Source organism: Cebus imitator, unplaced genomic scaffold (genome assembly GCF_001604975.1).
Source record: "Cebus imitator isolate Cc_AM_T3 unplaced genomic scaffold, Cebus_imitator-1.0 Scaffold305, whole genome shotgun sequence".
Classification (NCBI taxonomy): domain Eukaryota; kingdom Metazoa; phylum Chordata; class Mammalia; order Primates; family Cebidae; genus Cebus; species Cebus imitator.
Window position 1 is genome coordinate 1,013,533 of NW_016107620.1, and position 23,162 is coordinate 1,036,694.

Sequence of the window (23,162 nt, forward strand, 5' to 3'; positions counted from 1 at the left end):
TGGAGTATACTCCTTACCTAGGATCCCCGTAAACCAAACCATATAAAGTTAAATAGATGAAAGAATGAGCTAGATAGAGTTAACTTGCTTAACTAAGCAGTCCCTTTGTTAATCCCCAGCAATTGGATCTAATACATGATGTAATGTATTTCTTTATAGGTCTCTAGTGACAGAGGCTGTATAGATACTTCTCTGTGACAAAGCATAGACATTAACCACTCTGCTTAGCACCCAATATAAAACTTGGATGGCTTCAACTTTCCCCTGGTTGGGCTCTGTGACCTTTAATCCATTCAAAGTGGGGTGGAATGGTCTCCAATCAGGAGTTGCAACATGCTGTTTTTGGGCAAGATCATCGCTCTAAGTAACAGAAAAAAGAGAAAACGGAAAGGAGAGAAAGAGAGAAATCAAAGCATTGCCTGTGGTGGAGTGGGGAAGGCAAAGAGCTCAGGGAGGCCAGAGAAAGTCTCATCCATTGCAGAGACACTGAATCAAGTCTAGGTGGTCAATTGTCAGTCAGGAAGTGATATTTCCAGCAGTTCTATCAGCTCTCAAGTTTCCCCCTTTGGAGAGAAAAAGGTTCCCCATGCTCTATGATCCTGTACATGCCTAATCCTGTCACCCGTAGGCATCAGCAAAAAGTGCAAAACAGACTAATCCAAAGAGAATGGTGGTTAACATCCCATAGTGCCAAATCTATGTTTAACTAAGAGGTACTTTACTAAGGGGAGGGCATCTAACTCCCTACATCTTAGGAGAGAATCTAACCTTCCTAAATTGGGCCTCAAACTCAATCCCATTCTTTACTCAGGTAAAAAATAACCCACTACTTACCAAAAGTCAACCAATTGGTGCTGAAGACTATTTCCTTTGGATCAGGATAATAACTAAGCCGAAAGTTAGCAGATTTAATTTTTTACATGAATTAATTTCTTAAGCTTTTTATTTGCCTTTTGTAAAGTCTTGAAATAAAAATATTGAAAACATTTTAGAAGTTTCTGCATATCTTTAGGCATCGCTATATGTGACTAATTTCGGAGGTTTCATTTTCAAATGCACTTCCGTACAGTGTTGTTTATTTGGAATTTTCCACTGTGAGTTATCTGTAGGAACATTTTGACATTTTTGTAAGAGTTTGCTGCGCTCTGGGCCTGATACTTATGCATGTATAAGCTGAAGGAGGTCAGTTCTTCAGAAATTAAGGATCCCATTTTTACTTCAAGTATTGACTCTGCTCTCATGTTCCCCTTCTCAACTTAGGCAAATATTTTTTGCCTAAGTGCACAAGAAGAATGAAATAAAGGAGTAGAAAACAATAATGGCTGTGAGTTTTTTCAAAGCCAAATTTTACACCACCTGCAATATTGTCATTTACTACTGGTTTCTTTGACCCAGTCAGATGTAAGAGGACTCTAAGTGGATCCAAGACAGTTAATTACCAGATCCAATCTGATCCTGGGCCCAGTCAAGTTTCCGTTGTGACTTCCAAACCCAGGTTAAATCAGAAATTTGCTTGAAGAATCTCGGAGAGCTTAAAACCCAAATCTGTGGAGCTTCGGAATCCAGCAGAGATCTTACCATGATTCTCAGCTGCTATGAGAGAGCAATGGACACAGTGAGTCTGGTGGGTAGCATGCTTGGTCATTCAGCACTCCCTGGGATTGTTAGAAGCTTCACTGTGGATCCCACTTTATTGAGCAATGAACAATTCATGAATCAGGCAGCCTCCTAAAACCAGAGTATGTTCTGGTTTATTATTCTGAGTCACATATCTCATAGATTGCTTTTTCTTTTGATGTAACCTATTTCTGGTATATTATTAAACATTAAGTAGTAACAGTGAGACTACTTTCTCTTTTCCCCAAATATACAAACCATTTTCCATTTACAGTTCTTATTCAGTCCCTCTTAACTCCAACAATAAGCAACGCATACAATACCTGCAATTAAATTTTATCAATCAAAACAGTATTCTCTTTAATACTTGAATTATAAAATAGATTATCGAGAGAGAGAGACGACTTGTTTTCATACATCTGTCAGTGATCATTCGAAGTGAGGTTACTGGGCAATTTTTTGTAACATCTTGATATTATCTAAAATAATAACTTATTATGAATGTGTATTTAATTAAAATATATGAAAGCTTTTTAAGTCACATTAACCTAAAATACATTCATTATAGAAGTCCCAAGCATAGACTTTTCATGTAAAAGTACTGTAATGGAGCAAAATTTATATCATTTTTTTAAGATTCTAAATACCTTCAAATAAGACATATGCAATTTTTCACTTGAAAGATATAAAACAATCAGAGAATGTTCTCTAAGGAGAGTGGGTATTGACCTGAGTTTCCAGGATGAGAGTACTTTTTGAATTTGAGGGATAAACGGAGCAGATCATACTGTAAGAATCAGGGGAGCAAAGATAGGGTTGTCAGAAATTTAGACAGTCAGACTATCAGACATTATCAGGAGAGAGAGACAGCTTGTTTTCACACATCTGTCAGTGGTAACTGGAAGTGAGATTAGTAGGCAATTCTTTTATAACACCCTGTTATTACCTAAAATAAATGTGTGCTTAATTAAAAGCTATGAAACTTTTTATGTCATATTAACCTCAAATGAAATTATTATAGAATGTTTTAATTTTCCTAATACGGAACTTAATTAAAGTTATATAATTTCCATAATATCTAAATCAATTCTGACTCGGAACTCAAGGATAGTTTTGCTACACAAGTGGTGACTATACATAAGACCTGGCGGAAGCATTGTGGTTAGCATACCTCGTAGTGCTACTTGATAGTATCCCACATAGAAAACCCACTCTGGCATTTGAAATGTATCCTGACCATGCCAGTGGCTACTTGTCTATCAGATACTCACTCTATGGTAACATACAAAACCATTTTCACTAACTCTTATTTTCTATAATTATATTATATTATGTTTATTTATTTACTTATTTTTTGAGACGGAGTCTTGTTCTTTTGCCAGGCTGGAGTGCAGTGGCACGATCTTGGCTCACTGCAACCTCCGTCTCCCAGATTCAAGCAATTCCCCTGCCGCAGCCTCCTGAGTAGCTGGGACTACAGGTGCGCGCCACTGCGCCTGGCTAATTTTTTGGATTTTAGTAGAGACGGGGTTTCACCGTGACCAGGATGGTCTCGATCTCCTGACTTCATGATCCGCCCACCTCGGCCTCCCAAAGCGCTGGGATTACAGGCGTGAGCCACTGCTCCCGGCTATTTTCTGTAATTTTAAATCCCAGAGTCCACATTGTTAATGAACTCAAGTAATTAGTACACCATGACCTAGAGAAGAATAAAAGTGCACATTTATGATATACAATGTTGCAAAGACAGCTATATTTTCATCAAAATTCATGGGTCTATCAAATTGTCATTGTGAAGTGGCTGCCCATCCATAAACTACATTTCTCAGATGACTGTGGATATAGGAAGGGCAATATAGTTAGTTCTTATGATAGAATATAGACAGAAGTGATATGTGTCTCTTAGAGGCAAAGACAGTAAAAAGGCCAATGCATCTTCACCTTGCCTCTCTTTCCAAGTCAGCCAGCTTTAAAGAGAGAACTCAAGGCCCTGAGCCATGCTGAAGCCACCAGATGAAAAAAGAATGAATCTTTAAATTTATGTATGCAGTATATCTGTCCATCTATTATGAATGAATATGTTGGATTTATATATAAAAAGAAATAAATTATCTTTAGCTATGGACTTGAAATATCACTCCTGGCTGGATTGTGGAAATAGCAAAGATAATAGAGAATATTGAATGAAATCGAAGCCTTATTGGATTAGAACATTTGAGTATGTTTGTACCCCAGAGAGTGGGAGACAAAACTGAAAAAGACTTGGAGCAACAGAGATTCATTAAGAATTTTTACTTAAACAAAGGAACTCAGTCTTCCAAATAAAGATCATGCTTAGGTGTTTCCTTTATCTATTCCAATCTATTACTTCAGATGACAGTAAGTTATAAGTCATCAAGTTGAGAGAGGTGCAAAGGAGCTAGAAAGCCACAAAATACATCAGGCTTGAGATTTACATCCAGGAAAAACATTTTTTATGTGGTTGTTGGTGTTTGGAATTCATTAGACTCAAATAGATGAGAAAGTCACTAAGTTTTTGAGAAATTTTTTTTCTAAAATAATGGTAACAATAAAAGACAGAAATCTGTTTGTGCAGCCTTTGAGGAGTACATCCTCCCACAAAGATGAAAAATGGAGATAACAGAAGACAAGGTGAAGCCAGGTGCCAATGGAAAAATAAATAGATTACAAAATCAACATATGGCTTTTACCATTGCTGTGACATCAATGAATAGGGCCCTTGAAATATGAATATAAGATGAAGTGCCTTCATTCTGGATCTGGAGCAAATCCCTGTAGCTTCCAGTTCAAAATGTGTTGGCTGAATGTTTTGTTCTCCAACTGACATATGAATAGGACTTTGAATGCCAGAATCTGATATTATGAATATATATTTTTGTCTTCTTCCCTTTATTTCTGAGATTTACCAACCATTATTAGATGTAAAAATGTATACGTATTTAAGTAACTTCTAAAAGTAGGCGTTATAACCCATAGGATTACCAAATGTATTTGACAACTTTACATTACTTCAAGATTAGCAGTTAAAAATGACTTCAGAGTATCTGCACACAGACACCAGTGACTCTTACATTTATATTCCCAGCCATAACCTTTCCAAGGAACTCCAAACCCTTATATTCAACTTCACATTTGCTATTAAGAATCTTTAAAATGGCTATTTTTTCTGCCTAAAAGATTATTTTTCATGGATTGACTATCCACATAATAATTTTATATTATCCTGCATTGCTTTATTTTTTCTCATTTCGTACTTAATGATTTTAAATATACTATATATTTCACTTATAAATATTATTTATTTATAATACTCATTAATATGGTGTTCCATGAAGGTAACTATTTCTGTTTGGTTCACTGGATAAACCCTGGTGCATAGAACAATGAATGACATGAAGTAGGCACTTAATAAATATTGTCTCTTCAAGTTCCCACAGATCTCTGGTTCTACTCTCTGACGGACAGTCTGCTCCTAATAGTTCTATTTCAAAACTAGATTAATTGTTCCCATTTTCTAAATATATATTTTCAAACCACATCAAAATAAGTACAGTATCTGAACAAATTCAAACTTAAACATTTTAATTTTTCATTAAAAAATTTCTACCCAATTTTTATTTTGATAACAATGAAAACTAAGAACGTCTAACTGCTGTGGTATTAATATGTCCTCCACAGTTTATTTATTGAAAACTTAATCTCCAGTGCAATAGCATTGAAATGTGGGTCCTTGAAGGGGTCATTAGGCAGAACCCTCACAAATGGATTTGTTATCAGGGGAGTGAGTCTGTGAAAAAGCGGTAAGTTCCATACCCTTTCTCTCTTGCTCCTGCACTCTCTTGCCTTTGTGCCTTCCACCATGGGATGACACAGAAAAAAGGCCCTTGCCTGAAGTGTGCTCCTCGACCTTGGATTTTAGCATCCAGAGCTGCGAGAAATAAATCTGTTCTTTATGAATTATTCAGTCTCGTGATACATTGCCAAATACCTGTCAAAATGGCTATATTTTTTAAAGTGACAGTGTCAATACTGGTTAGAATGTAAAAGAACTAGATTATGCATATATTTTTCTTGGTAATATAAAAGGGCATACATACATTGCAAATTATTTTGACAGTTTCTTATAAACTAAGCATGCAATTTCCATATTACCCAAAAACTGAAAATTATATTTACACGAAAACCTGTACACAAATGTTTAAATCAGCTTTACTGATATTAGTACTAAGTTAATAACTCAGGTTTTTTCAGGGGATAAATGGTTAAATAATCTGTGGCACATGAGATATTATTCAAAAATACAAAGAAATAATCTACTGATGCATGCAACAACTTGATGGCTCTCAAGTGAATTATGCTGAATTAAACAATAAAATCCCCCAGGCTTATCTACTATACCATTATGTGATTTTTTTTTAAATGGAAAACTTATAAACATGATGAAATCATTTTAATGTCAATATTCTGGTTGTGTTATTTTACTGTGATTGTGTAAAATATCCCAAATGAGGAAAACAGGCTGAAAAGTGTACAAGATCTCTCTGTATTATTTTTTAAAACTGTATGTGAATTTATAATTACTTCAAAGTGAAAAGTTTGATTAAAAATACTATGTGCAAGGGGAAACCATATAAAATGTAAGTGTGAATAGAATATATGATGTAATGAGTGTGAAGTGGATTTAGTAAAAGATAGTTTATTGCAGGAAAGCAGCTTTAGAAAAAAAAAACAAAATAAAACTTAGCAAGTACAGATAAATTCTGAGGGGATATATAAGTTAAAAGACAAGACTGAAGTAACGGATACAGAAATGTGTAAGCCACAATGTACAAATAAGACACAAGTTTCTCTTACACTGATTTTTAGAGTAAGCAAAGATAATTAATGGAAATTTCTGAAAACTACATAGAGTGGGTAACACTGAAATGCCAGTCTAAATCATGGTAATATATTAAACTGAATGACTTGGCAAAAATTATATTTGAGTCAGTTTATAATAGCTGTGCTGAAAATGGCAGCTCATGTACCTGGCATGGCATTCTGGATAAGGTGTAATAAACATTTTCAACCGGTTGATTCTCCTTTGTGTTTACTGCTTTATTTGCTTTATTTTCTAAAAGAAATAAAATCAACAAGTATATTTTCAGGTACCTATTTGAAAGTCAGACTTGTGTTTAAGCTTCTTGTAGTATACTTTGAAGTCAGGAAGCGGGGTCACTCTAGCTTTTATCTTTTTGCTTGGGGTTGTCTTTGCTATGTAGGCTCTCTTTTGGTTCCAGATAAACTTTAAGGTGGTTTTTTCCAGTTCTGTGAAGAAGGTCAATGGTAGCTTGATGGGGATAGCATTGAATCTATAAATTACTTTGGCAGTATGGCCATTTTCACGATATTGATTCTTCCTAACCATGAGCTGGAATGTTTTCCCATTTGTTTGTGTCCTCTCTTATTTCCTTGATCAGTGGCTTGTAGTCCTCCTTGAAGAGTTCTACATGTCCTTTGTTAGTTGTATTTCTAGGTATTTTATTCTCTTTGTAGCAATCGTGAATGGGAGTTTGCTCATGATTTGGTTGTTTGCCTGTTATTGGTGTATAGGAACGCTTGTGATTTTTTCACATTGATTTTGTATCCTGAGACTTGGCTGAAGTTGCTTACCATCTTAAGGAGATTTTGGGCTGAGACGACAGGTCTTCTAAATATACAATCATGTCGCCTGCAAATAGAGACAATTTGACTTCCTCTTTTCCTAATTGAATACCCTTCATTTTTTTCCTTGCCTGATTGCTTTGGCTAGAACTTCCAGTACTATATTGAATAGGAATGGTGAGAGAGGGCACCCTTGTCTAGTGCCAGTTTTCAAAGGGAATGCTTCCAGTTTTTGCTCATCCAGTATGACATTGGCTGTGGGTTGGTCATAGATAGCTTTTATTATTTTGAGATACATTCCATCGATGCCTAGTTTATTGAGAGTTTTTATCACAAAGGGCTGTTGAATTTTGTTGAAGGCTTTCTTTGCATCTATTGAGATAATCATAAGGTTTTTGTCTTTGGTTCTGTTTATGTGATGGATTACATTTATAGATTTGCATATGTTGAAACAGACTTGTATCCCCTGGATAAAGCCTACTTGATCATGATGGATAAGATTTTTGATGTGCTTTTGCATTTGGTTTGCCAGTATTTTATTGAAGAAATTTGCATCAATGTTCATCATGGACATTGGCCTGAAATTTTCTTTTTTATTTGTATCTCTGCCAGGTTTTGGTATCAGGATGATGTCGGTCTCATAAAATGAGTTAGGGAGGATTCCTTCTTTCTGTATTGTTTGGAATAGTTTCAGAAGGAATGGTACCAGCTCCTCTTTGTACGTCTGGTAGAATTCAGCTGTGAACCCGCTGGACTTGGACTTTTTTTGGTTGGTAGGCTATAAATTGCTGTCTCAACTTCTTCAGACCTTGTTATTGGTCTGCTCGGGGATTCAAGTTCTTCCTGGTTTAGTCTTGGGAGGGTGTAAGTGTCCAGGAACTTACCCATTTCTTCTAGATTTACTGACATATGCACATGGAGTTGTTTGTAGTAATCTCTGATTGTAGTTTGTATTTCTGTGGAATTGATGGTAATATCCCCTTTATCATTTTTTATTGCATCTATTCGATTCTTCTCTCTTTTCTTTTTTATTAGTCTGGCTACAGGTCTATCTATTTTGTTAATCTTTTTAAACTATATTACAAGTTTATAGTAATAAAACCAGCATTGTACTGGTACCAAAATAGAGATATAAACCAATGGAACAGAACAGAGGCCTCAGAAGTAATGTCACACATCTACAACCATCTGATCTTTGATAAACCTGACAAAAACAAGCAATGGGGAAAGGATTCCCTGCTTAATAAGTGGTGTTGTGGAAACTGGCTAGCCTTCTGCTAAAAGCTGAAACTGGACCCCTTCCTTACATCTTATAGAAAAATTAACTCCAGATGGATTAAAGATTTAAACATAAGATGTAACACCATAAAAATCCTAGAAGAAAACCTAGGCAACACCATTCAGGACATAGGCATAGGCAAGGACTTCTTAACTAGAACACCAAAAGCAATGGCAAAAAAAGCCAAAATAGACAAATGGGATCTAATTTAACTTAAGAGCTTTTGCATAGCAAAATAAATTACCATTAGAGTGAACTGGCCACCAACAGAATGGGAAAGAATTTTTGTAGGCTACCTATCTGACAAAGGGCTAATATTCAGAATCTACAAAGAATTAAAACAAATATGCAAGAAAAAAAACAAGCAACTTCATCAAAAAGTGGGCAAAGGATATGAACAGACACTTTTCAAAAGAAGACATCTATGTGGCCAAGAAACATATGAAAAAGTGCTCATGATCACTGGTCATCAGAGCAATGCAAATCAAAACCACATTGAGATACCATCTCATGCCAGTTAGAATCACTATCATTAAAAACTCAGGAGATAACAGATGCTGGAGAGGATATGGAGAAATAGGAACACTTTCACACTGTTGGTGGGAGTGTAAATTAGTTCAACCATTGTGGAAGACAGTGTGTGGATTCCTCAAGGATCTAGAAATAGAAAATCCATTTGACCCAGCAATCCCACTACTGGGTGTATTCTCAATCATTCTATTATAAGGACACATGAACAAATATGTTCATTGCTGCACTGTTTACAATAGCAAAGACTTGAAACCAACCCAAGTGCCCATCAATGATAGACTGGATAAAGAAAATGTGGCACATATACACCATGGAATATTATGCAGCCATAAAAAAGGATGAGTTCATGTCCTTTCTAGGGATATAGATGAATCTGGAAACCGTCATTCTCAGCAAACTGATACAAAAACAGAAAACCAAACATCACACGTTCTCACTCATAAGTGGGTGTTGAACAATGAGAACACATGGACACAGGGAGGGGAACATCACACACTGGGGTCTGTTGGGGATGGGGAGGCTAGGGGAGTGATAGCAGGGAATGGGGAGATTGGGGAGGGATAAAATTAGGAGAAATACCTAATGTAGCTGACATGGGGTTGGATGCAGCAAACCACCATGGCATATGTATACCTACTAACAATCCTACAAGATCTGTACATGTACCCCAGAACTTAAAGTATAATAATAAAAAAAAAGAGTCAAAGAAAAGCTTCTTAAAGTTCAAATCATAACATTCTCATTTGACCTTCAAAATAATAGTCCATAAATATATACACCTACTGTGTACCCACAAAAATTAAAATTGAAAATTGAAAAATATATATTTAAAGGAGAAATTTTAAACTATATTTTTTCTAATTTTTATTCTTTTTAAAACATTTTAATTTATACTAGAGGTGGGAGTCTTACTATATTACCCAGGCTATTCTCAAGCTCCTGGGCTCAAGTGATTTTCCTGCTTCAGTCTCCCAAATTGCTGGTATTACAGACATGAGCCACTGGGCCCAGCTATATTTGTTTTTTAAAAAAAATATATTTTAAATCTTAAAAATAATTCTGGGTAAAACAAAGTCAAATATCTATCTTCTTTTTATCATTTAAGTTCTCCATTTAGAATTTAAAAATATTTTCTTAAATTACAAAGTAAATTAAAACCTAGATTTCTACCAATTAAGAAGAACAAATACATATCAACTTAGTTTCATCAGAAATGTATGTCAGCAATCATGAATTCTCATGCTTACCTTTTTGTGTATTAATGTGATTTTCATGTGATCAAAAAACTGTAAACAAAAGCTGAAGCAAAACTCCCTAGAAAATTTATTGTATTCTTCACTCTTATTTTTTGCATTTTTGTGCTAAAATAAATATTTAATGTGAATATGTATGTGTATTATTATTATTATCTTGTAGCTGTGCCTCCTAACAGTTCTAACTAGATCAATATTTAGTGATTCAAAAATGACCAAAGTTAATGTAACAATACTGTAATCTCTCTCACTGGATGGGCTGTGCTTGTAATGAGCCCTAACTGAATTTTATTCATCTTTTTGGTGTTTGAATTTTACAATTGAAAAATAATTGAAAGATTTTGTCTTATTTTAATCTTTAAATTATTGTTGCTAATTAAGAAGACTATATAAATATTTTAAATCATCTGCACTTGAGCAACCATTTATCTGTCAGATTATTTTTTTAGTTTACAATAAAAAGGAAAATAAATGAATGAATTCCTGGACACATACACCCTCCCAAGACTAAATCAGGAAGAAGAGAAATCCCTGAATAGACCAATAAGAAGTATTGAAATTGAGGCAGTAATTAATACCATACCAGCCATGAAAAGCCCAGGATCAGATGGAGTCACAGCTGAATTCTACCAGAGGTAAAAAGAGAGGCTGGTACCATTCCTTCTGAAACTATTCCAAACAATACCAAGAAGGACAACTTTCTAACTGATTTTATGAGGCCAACATCATCCTGATACCAAAACCTGGAAGAGATACAACAACAAAAAAGAAAATTTCAGGCTGATATACCTGATGAACATCGATGCAAAAGTCTTCAATAAAATACTGGAAAACTGCATCCAGCAGCACATCAAAAAGCTTACCCACCAGGATCAAATTGACTTCATCCCTGGGATGCAAGGCTGGTTCATCCTAGGCAAGTCAATAAACATAATCCATCATAAAAACAGAACCAAAGACAAAAAACACATGATTTATCTCAATAGACACAGAAAAGGCCTTCAATAAAATTCAACATCCCCTCATGCTAAAAATGCTCAATAAATATTGAACATAACTCAAAATAATTGGACATAACTCAAAATAATAAGACCTATTTATGACAAACCCACAGCCAATATCACACTGAATGAGCAAAAGCTGCAAGGATTCGCTTTGAAAACCACCACAAGACAAGAATACCCTCTCACCACTCCTATTCAACATAGTATTGGATGTTCTGGCCAGGGCAATCAAGCAAGAGAAAGGAATAAAGGGTATTCAAATAGAAAGAGAGGAAATCAAATTGTCTTTGTTTGCAGATGACATGATTGTATATTTAGAAAACCCCATTGTCTCAGCCTAAAATATCCTTAAGCTGATAAGCAACATCAGCAAAGTCTTAGGATACAAAATCAATGTGCGAAAATCACAAGCCTCCCTATACACCAATAATAGACAAACAGAGAGCCAAATCATGAATGAACTCCCATCCAGAACTGCTACAAAGAGAATAAAATACCTAGGAATACAACTTACAAGGGATATGAAGGACTTCTTCAAGGTGAACTATAAACCACTGCTCAAGGAAGTAAGAGAGGACACAAACAAATGGAAAAGCATTCCATGCTCATGGGTAGGAAGAATCAATATTGTGAAAATGGCCGTACTACCCAAAGTAATTTATAGATTCAGTGCTATCCCCATCAAGCTACCATTGACTTTCTTCACAGAATTAGAAAAAAAAAAAAAACCTACTTTAAATTTCATAAGGAACCAAAAAAGAACCCACATAGCCAAGGCAATCCTAAGCAAAGGAACAAAGCTGGAGGCATCACGCTACTGGCATCAAACAATACTACAAGGCTACAGTAACCAAAAGAGTATTGTCGTGGTACAAAAACAGATACATAGACCAATGGAACATAACAGAGGCCTCAGAAATAGCACCACATATCTACAATCATCTGATCTTTTAAAAACATGACAAAAACAAGCAATGGGGAAAGGATTCCCTATTTAATAAATGGTGCTGGGAAAACTGACTAGCCATATGCAGAACACTGAAACTGCACCCCTTCCTTACACCTTATAGAAAAACTAACTCCAGATGGATTAAAGGCTTTAACATAAGACCTAAAACCATAAAAACCCTAGAACAAAGCCTAGGCAATGCCATTCAGAACATAGGCATGGGCAAAGACTTCATGACTAAAACAGCAAAAGCAATGGCAACAAAAGCAAAAATAGACAAATTGGACCTAATTAAACTAAAGAGCTTCTGCACAGCAAAAGAAACTATCATCAAAGTGAAGAGGCAACCTACAGAATGGGAGAAAATTTTTGCAATCTATCCAGTGACAAAGGGCTAATATCCAGAATCTACAAAGAACTTAAACAAATCCACAAGAAAAAAAAAAATCCCATCAAAAATTGGGCTAAGGATGTGAACAGACACTTCTCAAAAAAAAGAAATTTATGTGGCCAACAAACATGAAAAAAATGCTCATTATCACTGGTCATTAAAGAAATGCAAATCAAAACCACAATGAGATACCATCTCATGCCAGTTAGAATGGCGATTATTAAAAAGTCAGGAAACATAGATGCTGAAGAGGATGTGGAGAAATAGGAATGCTTTTACACTGTTGGTAGAAGTGTACATTAGAGCAACCATTGTGGAAGACAGAGTGGTGATCCTCAAGGATACAGAACCAGAAATACCATCTGACCCAGCAATCCCATTACTGGGTATATATATACCCAAAGTATTATAAGTCATTCTACTATAAAGACACACGCACACATATATTTATTGCAGCACTGTTCACAATAGCAAAGACTTAGAACCAACCCAAATGCCCATCAGTGACAGACTGGATAAAAAAATGTGGCACGTATACACGATGGAATACTATGAAGCCATAAAAAGGATGAGTTCATGTCCTTTGCAGGGACATAGGTGAAGCCGGAAACCATCATTATCAGCAAACTAACTGATACACACACTTAGACTAAGATCTAAACCACCAGCCCTTAAATTCTAAGGCCTTTTAACTATACTACAGGCTTCCCTGGGTCTGTAGCTTGCAGATGACATAGCATGAGAATTTTCAGCCTTCATAATTATGTGAAACAATGTCTTACAACAAATCTAATTTACCTATCTGTCTAGTTAGCTATGCTACCTATTCAATTTCTTTGGAAACTCCTGAAAAATAAAGATTTGGGTACTAGGGATATAATAGAAGAAAATAATTCTAAAGATGTATTTCTATATTGGATCTAGAGTTTCTGGAATTGGTTTCCTAATCTGATATAATTTAGATATTCCAGTGACTCTACTTCCAGTCGGAGAGAGAGCACTGATAGTCCACAGCACGAATTGGTAATAGAGACATACAAAATATTTGTATTGGATACTCTTGATTAACCACTTATAAGAAACAAGAAGCTTGATAACTATGTTTATAATGCTTTTGAACATATATAGAAAACTGAGAAATATAATAAAGTTGGTTATTTGCTCAAATGTCACTGTTCTAATGTGGTTACATATATTTATATGTGTATATGTATATATTTATATATGTATATGTTTATAGATCTATATATATGCATATAAGTATGTATCACATACTTATGATATACCAATATGTATCATATATAAAAAAAACCCTGATATATATGTAAATATATTATGTATATTAAGCATATTTATATTTATATATATCAGGGATGTGAAGTCCCACCTCAAGAGCTGCACAAATGATCTGAAGGCTTCTATGTGTGTCTTGAAACATACTTTTGTTTCCTATAGCCACAGAGCTGATATTGCTGAAAATCAAACTCAGAATCTCATCCTGCAATTGTCTGAATTACAATTCAAGTTGAACTCCTGACCAGCTTCACAGGATGTCTAGTGTAAAAATAATAATAATAATAATTGGAAAAAAGTAAAAATAAAAAAACTTGTAAGTTGGAATGGGGACACGTGGAATGACTGATTATATGAGGGAAATTGAGCTTCTAAATTGTGACGACGTTTTGTCAGTGGAATGAATTCTTCCGTACTTCAGCATAAGTGGCCTCCCTACTCCAAGCAGAAGCAGTATCTCCATGTTTAATAAAAGCTGTCTCTCCAGTGGCAACAGAATCCACACCTCCAGTGGTATCAGCCTCTCCACCCCTGCATGAGTGGATGAACCCTGCATTACTTGAAAAAAACAGTCGTCAACTCCCCTGAGACAACTGCCATACCAGACAATGCTGATTCTCTCCATGACCCATCCGTATTACCCTTATGTGCTTCTAGACCTCTAACTGAACTCAGCTACCACCAGGCCACTAAAGATGAGGTACAAAGTGTGACCAATGAGGACATGTGCTGCACTTCCAGAAACTACTTGACGTTTCTAATTAATACAGACATAAATCAGGGAATATGTGTGGAAATAAATATGGAGGTTATGGGATAATGGTGGAAGTGATATAAAATTGGATTATGCCAAATTTATTAATATAGACTCAACAGAGATTGTGCATTTAATGTTGAAGTTCAAGGAGTTGAAAAGGTCTCTAGCAGTTTTAATTTTAAACGATTGGCTGAGACAGGACCAAAATATTGCCCATTTGAGTGAACTGAAAATGCCTCCTTTGGTGTAATGTAGAAGAAGGGATTAAGAGGCTTAGAGAAAATTGAATGTTAGAGTGGATTTGTCATTTAGTAATTACTCAGGCACACTGGGATAGCCCAGAAGTTATACCTTTCACCACTACGTTGAGAAATAAATTTTGGGGGAAAGCTCCACTATCTATGAAGCGCTCTGTGATTGCTTTTCTCTGTGGAATAGACCTTACAATGGGAACCACAGACATTCAATTAGAAAAACTAAATGCAATGGGAGTAAATGAACCTCAGAGGCACAAGGGTGAAGTGTTGGCAATCAACCACCAAAGGCAGGATTGTCATGGTTACCCTAATGGACAGCAAAGTAAAAGCAGCAATCGTAATAGTCTGACTTATATACACCTATGACATTGGCTAGTCAATCATGATATTTGAAAAGTGAAATAGATAGGAATCCTACTATCTTCTTACCTGATTTATATAAGCATAAAATTTCTGGGTCAATTGAACAAAAGTCTAACTTGAATCATAAAAGTGTAGAATCACAGCCCCTCAATCAATTTCCAGAATTGGGACAGTTTACAGACCCAGAATCCTTTATATAATTAAAAGGCTGTATCTCCTCCAGGAAGGAACCTGATATACTATAATTTATGTTGTTAATATGTCTCTAAGCCTTTCCTAAAGGGACTCAATATTTCAGCAGCACAGATCGGCACTGAGTTGTCAATATATCTCCATTTCCCAGAGTGATCAGCCAATGGTATCTAGTGACATGTTGATTACATTAGGTCACCTCAGTCATTAAAAGTGCAATATTTTGTTCACATTGGAGTAGGCATTTACTACAGATTATAATTTGCCTTTCCTGCATGCAATGCTTTTGTCTAAACTACCATCTGTGGGTTTAGAGAATGCTTGATACATCATCACAATATTCCAAACAGCATTACCTCTTATCAAGAAACTCGCTTCATAGCAAACAAACAGTGGCAATGGGCCGATGTTATTCATGATCCTGAAGCAACTAGCTTGATAAAATAGATAAGTGGTCTTTTGAAGACACAGTTACAGTACCAGCTGGGTGTCAAGAATTTGCAAGGGTGGGGCAAGATTTTCCAGAAGGCTTTATATGAGCTCTGTCAGTTGGTAACATTTGGTGCTATTTGTCCTATAGTCAGAATTCAGGTCCAGGAATCATGGTGTGGAAATGAGAGTGGAATCACTCACCATTATCCCCTGTGACCCACTAGCAAAAAATGTTGCTTCCTGTTACTGCACTATTATCCTCTGCTGGCCTTGAGGACATAGTTCCAAAGGGAGGAACACTTCTACCAGGAGACACAATAATCATTTCATTAGAATGAAAGTTAAGACTGTCACTCAGCCACTTATGACTACTCATGCCTCTCAATCAACAGGCAAAGAAAGTTACTGTGCTGAGTGGGGTAATTGATTTTGATTACCTAAAAGAAATCTGACTACTACTCCACAATGGGGATAATAAAAAGTACGCCTGAAATACAGAAAATTCCTTAGGGTGTCCTAATGTTACCATACCATGTGATGAAGATCCATAGAATATTAGAACACTCAAGCCTGTAATCCTAGCACTTTGGGAGGCCGATGCGGGTGGATCACGAGGTCAAGAGATCGAGACCATCCTGGTCAACATGGTGAAACCCCGTTTCTACTAAAAATACAAAAAAAAAATTAGCTGGGCATGGTGGTGCATGCCTGTAATCCCAGCTACTCAGGAGGCTGAGGCAGGAGAATTGCCTGAACCCAGGAGGTGGAGGTTGCAGTGAGCCGAGATCGTGCCATTGCACTCCAGCCTGGGTAACAAGAGCAAAACTCCGTCTCAAAAAAAAAAAAAAAAAAAAAAAATAAGAAAAAAACAGTAAAAAAAAAAAAAAAAAAAAGAATATTAGAACAACCCAATCTAGGTAGGATTGCTAATAATGCAGATCTGTTACGAAGGAAGGTTTGGTTAACCTCACCAGGTAAACAACCATGACCAGCTGATGTGCTTGCTGAAGGCAAAGGAAATACAGAATGGGTAGTGGAATAAAGTAGCTATAAATACCAGATATGACCACGGGGGCAGTTAAGAGAATTGAGGATTTTAATTGTCATGAGTATTTTCTTAGGTTTTTAAGAATGCATTTGTGTGTGTGTGTGTCTGTGTGTGTGTGTGTGTCTGTGTGTGTATTTATTTGCATACACACAGCAAATATATTTGTTTTCTTCCCTCTCTTTTGTCTTATCATGTAACATAAAATGAATAGAATTTATGTAAAAGTTTCTAAGTCTTGTTAATTTTACATCATAGCTAAGGAATATCAAGAAGAGTAAACATCACTCAAAGACTACCTCCTCTTCTGGGGAGGAGGTAAGTGCATTTTTTCAATGTATTCAGGATAATTGCATTATGTTAGGCAGAATTATGATATTGTTATTGTCCTTAAGATTAAATATGGTTTGAGATGGATATGGGTACCAAGTCGATAAGGGGTGGACTTCTGACAGTTAATTTTATGTGTGAACTTGACATGGCCACAAATGTTCAGATAACTGGTTAAAACTATTTTTATGTTTATCTGTAAGAGTGTTTCTGGAAAGTGATTAGCATTTGCATTGATAAACTAAATAAAATATATGGCCCTTCCAAATATGTGTGGGCATCATCCAACCCGCTGAGCACCTGAATAGAACAAAAAAGTGGAGGAAAGTTGGGTTATTCTTCCCTCTGCCAGACTCCTCGAGCTAAGACATCAATCTGCCACCTTTGGTGCTACTGGTTCCTAAGCCTTCAGATTAGTCCTGGAATCTATACCATTGGCACTCCAGCTCTCAGGTCTTTGAGCTATGCCACTGGATTTCCTGTGTCTATAGCTTGCAAAGAGCGTATCACAAGGTTTCTCAGACTCTGCAATTGTGTGAGATAGTCCCTTATAACAAATCCCTTTCTGTTGGTTCTATTTCTCTGAAGAACACTGATGAATACTCTGTAGTTTGGAGATTTCAAGGTATTTCTTTCAACATATTTGCTAGGAGGCTAGGAATTTTAACTCATCATGAGCTTTATATGATGGCACTTAATCCTACTAGTTCTATTTTGAATGAGACTATAGCTTTAATGAGAGACTGTTTCTACCTCCTTAAATAATTATAGGATGTATGTACACTCAACTTTTTAGGCTAAAGGAAAAATTGCCCACTATAGCATACTGCTTTCCATGACAGAAAATCATTCTCTTTCTCTCTCTGCTCCTTCCAAAGCATCTCTCAACGTGTCAGAGTGTTTTTCTTTTACAGAAAAAGAAAAGGGCTTCTTATGAGAAACTATCACACCTACCATACTTGTATTATGTAAACTATCATGCCATCAGAATCTCACTTCTTTTTTTAAACCTGAATAGTGGTAGAAAAAAGTTACATTGCTATTATAGTCATATTAATTGTCCCCCTTTTAAAATAAAATATATACACGTTTTTCAAAATGTCTGTGTTCCATAGTTCAGACATTTATGTCCCACTTTCCAAATAGCTTTTCCAGCTCACCTAGCTTCTGGACATTCGTATACAAATTCACCTTAGTGTGACTTTTTCATGTTCTTTCACAGAAATGTAGTTCCATTTTGTTTCAGTTCTATTGTTTTCTCCTCCACATTCTTTGCTCACCTTTATCCTGTATTAGTTTACCAGTCTCGATTGTACTTACACATTTTTTAGTCTATGTTTTCAACTAAAGTATGCTCCTTAAGCTCAAAGGCGAATACATGTTCATCAATTTCTCTAGTTCTTAATAACACACATTTTGATAATTTCATTTAAAACTAATTGTCAGGTTTGAAAGTAAAACTTATAGGAGGGCATGTATCTTCCCATGTAGATATGTGAACTACTACACTAATACTCAAAATTCCATAATATCAACAAAAGCACAATTTGCAATGTCATTTTTTAACCACTATAGCCTGGAGGGGAAGAATGGAAGGGTCCTTGGGTAAAGAGTAACATTGACAGTTTCATTTTCTTGCTTCATGTATTTGGAAAATGTCAGGTTTCCTAAAAGGTAGGTCAAAATGGTATATATAATAAAAGTACTTTATAACTATAAAATTTAATCAACAAATATTTAGTATGTCCACTAATAAAAACTTGGCACTTCGTAGGCAGACATATCAAACATAGCAGCTACACAATCTAAAAGAAATGTCCATGCAACAAAACTTTCCCACTTAGTTGGAACTCATTGATAATAATGAGTGACGTCAGAGCTGAACCTATGTTACCAATAGTTTAATCAAAAAATTTGAAAAATCATTAGTGTTATTGTTGCCTAGTAACAGTCTCACAATGAGAAACTGCTTAATCTCTGTTGAATTACTTGGAAAATCTCCAAAAATTGGGCACATTCCCACAAAACTTTGGGTACAAAATTAATCTATTTCAGCAGTAACTTCCTTTGTAGGATGAAGATATGAACTTAAAATGTGTTTATAATATATTCATCACACTTAAACTTTTATTTATTTTTTAATGTAGAGGATTGAGAGAGAGCGGGAGAGAGACAGAGAGGGAGAGAAAGGATATATATATATGACATATTTATATATAATATTTATTTATTCAAAGCTTAAGGGGAATCAGAATAACTCTGACATATATTTCAAACTTGAAGTCATATGTTGCAGTGTAACATATATACAGAATATATATATTCATACCTCTATATATGCATATTCCAGCCTCCATGTGGAGCTATATGTAGAGAGACCCTGGATGCCTCTAGCGATATGTAGAGCTCATGGTATTGGAGACCGGAAGTCCAAGAGTATAATGCTGGAATCTGGTGAGGGGTCATAGAGTCATCTTCTGGTCAAAGATGGAAGGCAGGAGTGAGCATGTGAGACAATGAAAAAAAAAATGGGAGCAAACTTATCTTTTGATTAGGAGTCCACTCCCATGATAATAGCATTAATCCATTCGTGAGGGTAGAACCCTCCATAACCTAATCACTTATTAAAGGCTCAATCTCTTAATACCATTGCAACCAGGATGAAATTTCCAACACATAAAATTTGAGGGTCATATTCAAACCATAGCATTCCACCCGTCATCCAAAATTTCCATTCTTCTCACAATGCAAAATAAATATTGCATATCAATAATTCCAAAAGTTTTGACTCATTCCACCTTTAACTTAGAGGTCAAAAGGTGAGAGTCTTATCTAAATTAGAAATGGGTGATATTCAAAACACGGTTCATCCCAAGTCAAAATCTTCGAACTGTGAGCCTGTGAAATCAAAACTAGTCATTTCTTTTCAAAATACAATTTTGAAAAGGCATACAAGAGGCAACAAAATACAATTGTTGAAACAGGCATAAAATAGATATTCCTTATATAAAATGGGTGAATAGACAAGAAAAATGGGTAACTGGTAGCAAATGATTCTAAAACCAAGCAGGAAAAATAACATTATGTCTTAAAGCTGGAGAATAATCTCTGTGTGTACTACATGCTCCGCTTCCTGGATACGCTGGAGTAGAGGGTGGGCTCCTAAGACCTCAGACAGCCCTGACTCCTTTGCTTTGCTGGGCTCAGCTTCATTACTTTCAAGTTAGAGTCTCATGCTTGCAGCTTTTCCGGGATGGAGTTGCACGCTGGTGACTCCACGCAGTTCTGTGGTCTTAGGAGTAGCCCCACTTCCACTGCTTCATTAGGTAATGTCCTGATGGAGACTGTGAGGACTCTGCTGCTGTAGCCGGATTCTGCTTTGGACCCCTGGCTATCCTGTAAATCCTTTAAATTCTAGGTAGAGTTAACTATATCCCCACAGCTCTTACATTCTACAAGCCTGCAGACTTAATACAATATGTATGCTATCAGTGATTAAAGCCTGTATCTTCCAAAGCAGCTGCCAGAATGGTCCCAATGCTCTCTTGAGCTGCAGGTAGAGAAGTTGAAGAGCACTCACTGGCATGCAGGGATCAGAGACCTGAGGCAGATCTGGGTAGTGAGTTCAGAGAAGGTGCCCCAGGCCTTCAGTGGTCTGAAGCTTCTTCCAAAATATTCTTCTCTCCTAGAGCTCTGGGTCTGTGATGGGAAGAACAGTTTTGAAGATGTTTGAAATGCTTCTGGGATCTTTCTCCCATTGTCTTGATAAATACTGCATGGCTCCTTTTTATTTATTATAATCTCTTTAGCTAATGGTTGCTTGACTGCACACTTATTATTCACTCTTGAATAGGTTTACTCATTCTTTGCATTGTCAAGATGCAAAATTTCCAAATATTATGATTTTGTTTCCCTTTTAATTACAAATTTTATTTTTAACTCCTTTTTTTAGATCTCTATATGTTTTATTAAAAGTAACCATGAAGCAGCCTAAATTATTGCTGTTTAGATATTTCTTCTGCCAGGTATCCTAGTTCATCAGTCTTAAGGTCTGCCTTTGATAAAGTTCTCAGGCATGGACACAATTCAGCCAAGATCTTTTCTACTGAATAACAAGAACGACCATTATTCTAATCTCGAATACCTTGTTCCTCATTTACCTTTGAGACTTGATTAGAATTGCCTTTACCACCTATATTTCTACTTACATTCTGGTCACAACCACTCAAGTAATGCCGAGGTAGATTTAGGCTTTCACTAGTTCTGGGGTTCCCTTCTGAGCCCTTCCCAGAATTATCCTTAATGCCCTGTTCATTGCAATACAAGCTTTTCCTAGCCTGTTTCTCAAGTCTTTCAGCATCTGATACCCATTATCCAGTTTCAAAGCCACTTCCACTTTTTCAGGTATTTGATGTAGCAACAGCCCCACTTCTTGGTACCAATTATCTGTCTTAGTCCATTTTATGCCTCTATATTATAATATCACATGCTGGTGATCTGTTCAAAACAGAATTTTATTTGGCCCATGGTTCTGGAGACCAGGAATTCCAAAGGCATGGGCTGGAATGCTGTGAGGGTCATCTCATGGAGGAAGATAGAATGAAGAATTGAGTCTTCAAGACAGAAATAAATTTATCCTTTTGTTAGGAGCCCACTCCCATGTTAACTAACCCACTCCTAAGAGAGCAGCATTAGTCCATTTAGAAGAGCACATCCCTCATAACTTAATCACCTCTGAAAGGCCCAACTTCTTAATACTGTCACAATGGGGATTAAGTTTGCAACACATGAATTTGGGTTACGCATTCAAATCATAGCATGCATTTAGATCAATGATAGATCGATAAATAGATAGATAGATGATAGATAGATATAATATTGTCCATTAGAATGCTTTTTTATCTGTGCTTTTCAAAGTCATTTTAGTTTTACGCTAATAAAGTGGTATGGCAATAGGAGTTAGAGTGAAACATAATTGTTAAACACTGCCAAATCTATGCTCATTTTAAGGTTTTATAATTCAAGTGATATTAACAATTCTTAAAAATTTTGCTATCAATAAGTTTACCATTTTCTATCATCTCGGCAGTTAACAGAACTTAGCCACAGCAGATGATTTTTATATAATCCTTATTATAAAACTGTCATAGAATACATATTGAAAATAATCATCCAGTAATTTATGAAATATTAAACCTTGTAACATCATAAATTATACTAAGTCCTCCAGGCAATGGAATATTTTCCTAACTCTTCAGAGCCCAGGGAACCAGGACCAGAGATCCTGAGAGTACTGATGAAATAAAAAGGTGAGGATATAAATTAGTTAATAAGAAGAGGATACGAAGAAGAAAAGACAGTGGGATATAGGAGAAATAAGACAATCAATCAAAAGAAATGACGCTTTATAAAGGTAGAGGCAGTTAATGTTTCTGTGATGATAACTGTGGCCAAATTTTTGGTTCAATTTATTTTTGGGGAGTGTGGTTCTCTCTGCCATAAGCAGAAGTGACTTTGGAAATTATTTCTAAAGAGTTTTCTTTGTTTTGGCTCTCCTCGAAGTATCTCGGAAAAGAATCTGTGTGTAAGTACTTTCAGACTAGGTGATCCAAAAAGACACTCCGAGTAACTGGGGATTTGAAGTTCAGGAGACAGAAAGCTTATAAAGAGTAGGATAAATAGGGTGTTACCAATCTGAGCCACTCAATTCTTCTGGAGACACTCTGAGAAACGATGTTGAATATACCTCATAATCATACTACCAAAGCTGTTTATTTATCCACCCACTCTCCTCTCTTATTTAGG